This window comes from Mauremys mutica, chromosome 7 (genome assembly GCF_020497125.1).
Source record: "Mauremys mutica isolate MM-2020 ecotype Southern chromosome 7, ASM2049712v1, whole genome shotgun sequence".
Classification (NCBI taxonomy): Eukaryota; Metazoa; Chordata; order Testudines; family Geoemydidae; genus Mauremys; species Mauremys mutica.
The window spans coordinates 27454549-27460787 of NC_059078.1; positions in this window are offsets into that span (position 1 = coordinate 27454549).

The window sequence follows — 6239 nt, forward strand, 5'->3', positions numbered from 1 at the left end:
TTTAGAAGGTCCTCCAGCAAATCAGGGAAGATCAGATTTGACATTCTTAAGGTAAAAGAACATGCTGAGAAAAAAATAATCCCAAAAGAAAAAAAAGTGCCAAACTTGGTTAAATTGCAAGTATAGACAAGGACAAACTGTTCAGCATAATTTTAGAAACATACACATCTAGGCATGTGGTATACAAACATATAATTCTGATTTATAGACAAATATACTGTGTCAACTTTATCATCTCAGGTCTGTAGATTTTGGTAATCATAGTAGGACTGAGTACCACTGTACACACACTTTAGGAGTAACTATATTGCTGTTATTGGCCTCAATGTCCTATGTATAGGTGCAATGAAAACATTAACTACTTGGCTCTTTGGTCTGTTCTTTCTAAATTAGCTAGCAGCAGTAATTTAAAAATAAATATTTAAAATCTTTAGAACATTTTTCAACAATTTGAAAGCCAACAAATTTAACACTGATAAAAGATTTATTTTTAACACAAGATACCATTGTGGCCAGTAACTTAGTAGGATTCAAAAAAGGATTAAATATTTATATGGAAAATATCCACATTTACATTGGATAGAATAAAATAATGTAATGGATAGAAAATGTATTGTTTCAGTGCCTATACTAGCTGACAGAGCTTCTGAAGAAACTGAACAGATTATTCCGTCATTGTCCAATACACCTTCCTTCACCTTCGTTTGAATCAAACAGCAACCGTTGTCAGAGCCAGGATACTGGCCTAGTTGATTACTGATCTGATTTGGTAAGGCAATTCCTATATTCTATGTTCCTAACTTATAGGAATGTTAAGGTAGGTTAGACATTTGAGGGTAGACTGCTTAACAATATGTTTAAACACATGAAAGAAAAAAAATCAATACCAAGCATGCTTTTTAATAGCTCTGAGTAGTCATCTTTTCAATAGGCCATAATGGTCTCAAGTCAATAGCCTTGTTGCCCCTTGGGGATGAGCAGTTAGCCAATATTCAGGCCCGTGCTGGGCTGTTTCTGTTAGCAGGATAAATTGATTACACTAATCAAGTATTTGTTTGGCGCAATCCTGTTTTACAAAGAATTTACACAAAGTCCTGTTTCTCTGAACACAGTCATTGGCATACGCATAATGTGCCTAGCCATTTAATGGCGTCGTCATCAGCCAGGTGGAGAGCCAGTAGTCTGCTGTTGAAATAAATAAGTGGGCCCTCAACAATGATATGCGACACAGTCTGAAGTTGACCACAGCTGCATTGCGAGTCATTAGAAACCCTCCATGTAAAGATACTGGCCGCACAGTTGCCCTGTCCTGTTCAAAACTGATTCAGAGATGAACACAGGTGGCTTGGCAGATCAAAACCTGGTAGACAGAAGGTTGGGTCCGTCATGATAGAATGATTATCGTCACTGACCACTCATTGCACCAAGTAGATTCCACCATCATCTGTGGTGGCATAAATGACCATATAGGGCATCTAGAAGACAAGCGAGCTGGTTGGTAGTCAAAGTGGTCTGTGTACAATGGTGGGTCGCTATTCTCATGGATCTTAGCCAGCAGTGTGACACAGGTCTTTTCATGGCAAATGTGGGGCGGTTGCTATGTTGCTAAGTATTGGTAGCCATTGCAATGGAGTTGCCCATAAAGTCCTGGTAACAATACGCATAGCTTTGTTAAGCTCTACATTGACCTGCCTCCTGTGAGACAAGCGACACCAGACAGGAGCACAGTACTCTATTGTTGAATAGCAGAGAGCAAGGGCAGATGATCTAAGCATCTGGGTGCTCGCACCCCAGGTTGAATCAGCCAATTTTCTGAGCAGATAGTTCTGAGTGCTGACTTTGGCTGCCGTCTTCCTCAAGTGGTTAATGACCTATCCAATGTTACACTGAGGTAAATTGGGTTTGGATCATGCCGCAGGTGTTGGCCACTGTAGGAACATCCAACAGGAAGCAGTTTCCTAGCTCTGGATGTCCAGTCCTGCATTTCCAACCAGTACTCCGCCCAAAAGATGCTCTCTCTCTCTCAGCTTCGTGCCAGGACCACTCACACTAGTTCTCTGTCTGCTCACCTTCTGGTTCCTTTCACACACACGTGGAAAGACAGCCACAAACAAATCAATGCTGCAGCCCTTGCATTTGTAATCAGCCTCCAGGAAAACTCCTCAGGGTCATCTTCTACTCAGGCCTTGCCATAAGAACATAAGAACAGCCATACCAGATCAGACCAAAGGTCCATCTAGCCCAGTATCCAGTCTTCCGATAGTGCCCAATGCCAGGTGCCCCAGAGGGAATGAACAAAACAGATAATCATCAAGTGATCCATCCCCTGTCGCCCATTCCCAGCTTCTGGCAAACAGAGGCTAGGGACCTATTCTCCATGATGGACCTATCCTCCATGAACGTATCTAGTTCTTTTTTTAACCCTGTTATAGTCTTGGCCTTCACAACATCTGGCAAGGAGTTCCACAGGTTGACTGTACATTGTGTGAAAAAAATACTTCCTTTTGTTTGTTTTAAACCTGCTGCCTATTAATTTTTTTTGATGACCCCTAGTTTGTGTGTTATGAGAATGAGTAAATAACACTTCCCTATTTATTTGGGCATAAGCTTTTGTGGGCTAGAACCCACTTCATCAGATGTATGAGGTGAAAAATACAGCAGCAGGTATAAATACATGAAAGGATGGGGGTTGCTTTACCAAGTGTGAGGTGAGTCTTATGAGATAAATAAATAACAGACCTCAAAGTGGCAATTCTTCAACAAAAAAACTTCAAAACCAGACTCCAACGTGAAGCTGCAGAACTGGAATTAATTTAAAAACTAGATACCATCAGATTAGCCCAGAATAAAGACTGGAAGTGGTTGGGTCATTACAAAACCTAAACTTAATTTCCCCAATACTAATTTCTCCCTACTGTTCCTCACACCTTGTCAACTGCCTGTAATGGGCAACTCTCTTACCACTTCAAAAGTTATTTTTCCTCCCTTGGTATCCTGCTATTAATTGATTTATCTCATAAGACTGACCTCAGGAAACCCCCACCCTTTCATATATTTATACCTGCTCCTGTATTTTTCACTTCATACATCTAATGAAGTGGGGGTTTTAGCCCATGAAAGCTTATGCCCAAATAAATGTGTTAGTCTCTAAGGTGCCATAAGGACTCCTTGGTCTTTTTTGCTGATACAGACTAACACTACCACTACAACTGAAACCTGAAACTTCCCTATTTACTTTCTCCATACCAATCATGATTTTATAGACCTTTATCATATGCTCCTTAGTCATCTCTCTTCCAAGCTGAAAAGTCCCAGTCTTATTAATCACTTTTCATATGGAAGCCATTCCATACCCCTAATCATTTTTGTTGCCCTTTTCTGAACCTTTTCCAATTCTAATATATCTTTTTTGAGATGGGCAACCACATATGCATGCAATATTCAAGATGTGGGCATATCATGAATTTATATAGAGGCAATATGATATTTTCTGTCTTATTATATATCCCTTTCTTAATGATTCCCAACATTCTGTTCGCTTTTTTGACTGCTGCTGCACATTGACTGGATGTTTTCAGAGGACTATCCACAATGACTCCAAAATCTTTTTCTTGAGTGGGAACAGCTAATTTAGACCCCAACATTTTATATGTATAGCTGGGATTATGTTTTCCAATGTGCATTTATCAACATTGAATTTCATCTGTTATTTTGTTGCCCAGTCACCCAGTTTTGTGAGAGCCTTTTGTAACTCTTTGCAGTCTGCTTGGGACTTAGCTATCTTGAGTAGTTTTGTATCATCTGGAAATTTTGCCACATCACTGTTTACCCCCTTTTCCAGATCATTTATTAATATGATGAGTAGACCCCTGAGGGACAGCACAATTTACCGCTCTCCATTCTGAAAACTGACCATTTATTCCTACCCTTTGTTTCCTATCCAATCCATGAGAGGACCTGCCTTCTTATCCCATGACAGCTTACTTTGCTTAAGAGCCTTTGGTGAGGGACCCTATCAAAGGCTTTCTGAAAATCTAAGTACACTATATCCACTGGATCCCCCTTGTCCACATGCTTTTTGACCCCTTCAAAGAATTCTAGTAGATTGGTGAGGCATGATTTCCCCTTACAAAAACCATGTTGACTCTTCCCCTATCATGTTCATCTATTTGTCTGACAATTTTGTTCTTTATTATAGTTTCAACCAGTTTGACGAATACTGAAGTCAGGCTTACCGACCTGTAATTGCTGGGATCACCTCTAGAGCCCTTTTAAAAAATTGATGTCACATTAGCTATCCTCCAGTCATTTGGTACAGAAGGTGATTTAAATGATAGGTTACAAACTACAGCTAGTAGTTCTGCAATTTCACATTTGAGTTCCTTCAAAACTCTTGGGTGAATACCATCTAGTCCTGGTGACTTATTACTGTTTAGTTTTCAATTTGTTCTAAAACCTCCTCTAATGACACCTCAATCTGCGACAGTTCCTCAGATTTGTCACCTAAAAGGAATGGCTCAGGTTTGGGAATTTCCCTCATCCTCAGCCATGAAGATGGATGCAAATAATTTATTTAGTTTTTCCATAATGGCCTTATCGTCATTGAGTGCTCTTTTAGCATCTCGATCGGCCAGTGACCCCACTGGTTGTTTAGCAGGCTTCCTGCTTCAGAGGTACTTAAAAAAAATTGCTATTACTCTTTTACACTTCATTTGCCAGAGTTTATGCTCCTTTCTATTTTCCTCACTAGGATTTAACTTCCACTTTTTAAAGGATGCCTTTTTGTCTCTCACTGCTTCTTTTACTTAGTTGTTTAGCCACGGAGGCACTTTTTTTGGTTCTCTTACTATGTTTTTTAATTTGGGGTATACATTACCCCACTGCTGGGCAGTGGCTTCCATTGTTTCAGCTATCACTTCGGGCCATTTAATAACTTCCTCATTTAGTGTGAATGAAAGGTGGCTACCATGTCCCTCAACTTCAAGGAGGCCTATGATTGCCTATAGCTCAAAGACACACTTGCTGGCAGCCAACAACATGCTCCAGTAAGAGAGTATAGTGTGACTTACATGATAACTCAGCAGATTTTATGTTCACATTTCTTCCCTTCAGTTGAGGTAAGTAAGTACCCAAGAGAAACTGGACTAGAAGAAATAGACACTTATTTAATACTGGATATTATGTTCAGTGTTAGAATGTTTTATCTGTATGTTTGGCTTATTTACAGTTACTCCTATGTTTGTGAAAGTTTAGCAAGAAGGGTCTCTGCAATGTGACCCCATATTAGTTTTGGGAAGGCACTGTGGTCCAATAAGAGTTAGCATTCTGTTCTTCCTCTTTTGCATGGGAAGTTTATAAAAGACTGATTTGTGTGAATGTGAGAGAGTGGGGGGAAGGGAGAGTGTGACTTAGTATGCTACAGACAAACGCTGGAAAATAAGTTTTCTACTAGTAAGTGAGAAAGGCTGTGTGAGTGAAATGGAAACCCTGCCAAGAAGAGAGTTTGTTCCCCCTGGTTTCGGGAAGAATTCCACTACAAAAACTAAAAGGAGGCAGTCCTGGTTAAGTGTGCTTGTTACAGTCTGCAAGCATTTTAAGAGTTGTAGAAGTAGTTCTAAATATGACTGCCTTTTCAATGCAAAACAAGAGAAGCTTTGTTGAGGGATAAACTATATGATAAGATCCCGAGTAAGTATTAATCCTTTGTAAGAATGCATGCTACTTCTATAAATCCATGAGGGAACCTCACTTGTCGAGAGTCTGCTAACTTGACTGTGCTATGCAGATTAAATAAATTATTGTTAAAGGTGACCTGTAAAGGGGAAAAAAAGCTTGAAATGTTATTTGCTCCTTTACAATATATAATAAAAGTTTTTGTAAAGTTTCTTTTCCTGCTTGTTTTTTATGTTAGCAATATCAGAAAGATCAAGTCCTATCTAACTTTTCCCCCCCAGTTGACTCATTAGGTAACTAAAAAATCTGCTGACCTTAACTGAAGGAACAAAGGTGTTAGAATCTTTATCAGAGCTTTTCTTCCAAGTCTTTTTCATGAGTTTAAGTTAAATATTAATGAAAAACAACAACAAAAAATAGTCCGTCTGACATTTCCTTCCCCTAACAATTGTTCAAATTGCCTCCAGCAAAAACAGGGCACACAAAGTGAAAAAAATCGAATGTAAAAAGACAAAGAAAAAAATAGCTTTAAAAAACCTTTGGGAAAAGACCTGGCATTTGTATTT